Source organism: Octopus bimaculoides, chromosome 27, assembly GCF_001194135.2.
Source record: "Octopus bimaculoides isolate UCB-OBI-ISO-001 chromosome 27, ASM119413v2, whole genome shotgun sequence".
Taxonomy (NCBI): domain Eukaryota; kingdom Metazoa; phylum Mollusca; class Cephalopoda; order Octopoda; family Octopodidae; genus Octopus; species Octopus bimaculoides.
In genome coordinates, this window is record NC_069007.1 from 13,527,679 (window position 1) to 13,528,807 (window position 1,129).

Genomic DNA, 1,129 nt, shown 5'->3' on the forward strand with positions numbered 1-1,129 from the left:
GTGGGGTATTTGTGTGTGTAATCTTCAAATAAAAAACTACAAATCATGTAAATACAGCTACCCGGGGTTTCCTGCTCGAAATTTTAAAAAATTATCCCACCATTTATCAAGCAGAAAACAAGACTGTTTGTCAGTTGTCTTTTATATATATATATATATATATATATATATATATATATATTCATATGTATGTATGTATATATATATACATATACATATATATCACTAGGATAAGGCATTGATCGGTCCGGGGAATAGAAGACAACTGCCCAAAGTGCCGCGCAGTGGGACTGAACCCGAAGACATGGGATTGCAAAGCGAGCTCCTTGACCACACAGTTAGTTACGCCTGTATGTATTTATGAAAATGTTACATTTATTCCCATTTTTCAATGCAAGTTTAAGAATGACGACAGAAGTTTTAATGATGGGGAGACTCGATATTGAGAGTAGTATCAAATATATTATAGAATTCGTGTTGATTGGGACTTTGAAATGTTAGGAACTTTAAGGTTGAAAAGGCCAGCGGGTGAATTTGGAAGATCCAGTCAACAAGATGCATGTATGTATGTCTGTATGTCTCTTCTCTATTTTTTTAATTATTATAAATTTTCCACTGAGGAGGGAGCCGGTATGTATGTATGTATGAATGTATGCATATGTATGCCTGTGAGTATGTTTATGTGTATGTACGTATGTATGTGTATATATACGCATGTATGTGTGTATTACGTCTGTATGCATACGTGTATGTATATAGATATATGTGTGTATATAAGTGTGTGTATGCGTGTATGTATATATCTATGTATATATGTTTATGTGTATGTGTGTAAGTATTATGCATGTATGTATGTATGTAAGTATGTATGTATACATGGAAGGAAGGATAAGTATACGTAAATAGATATATAGATAGATCGATAGATAGATAGATAGATAGATAGATAGATAGATAGATAGATAGATAGATAGATAGATAGATAGATAGATAACCAGACAGACAAATAGACAGAGACAGACAGACAGATAGATAGATAGGCAGACAGACAGAGATAGATAGATAGATATCTTTTTATTATAGCCACACAGGGCTAAATACAGAAAATGGACAAATTACAAAGTAGAGC

At 32.9% G+C, this 1,129-nt stretch overlaps 1 long non-coding RNA gene across 1 annotated transcript in view; it reads left to right on the plus strand.

The window, feature by feature from the left end:
- Positions 1–49, plus strand: part of LOC106868562 (uncharacterized) — a 166,327-nt gene extending 166,278 nt beyond the window's left edge. Inside the window, exon 3 of the long non-coding RNA XR_001409309.2 lies at positions 1–49. This exon is cut by the window's left edge and continues 392 nt beyond it. This is a non-coding gene — a long non-coding RNA (uncharacterized LOC106868562).
- Positions 50–1,129: the final 1,080 nt, after the last annotated feature.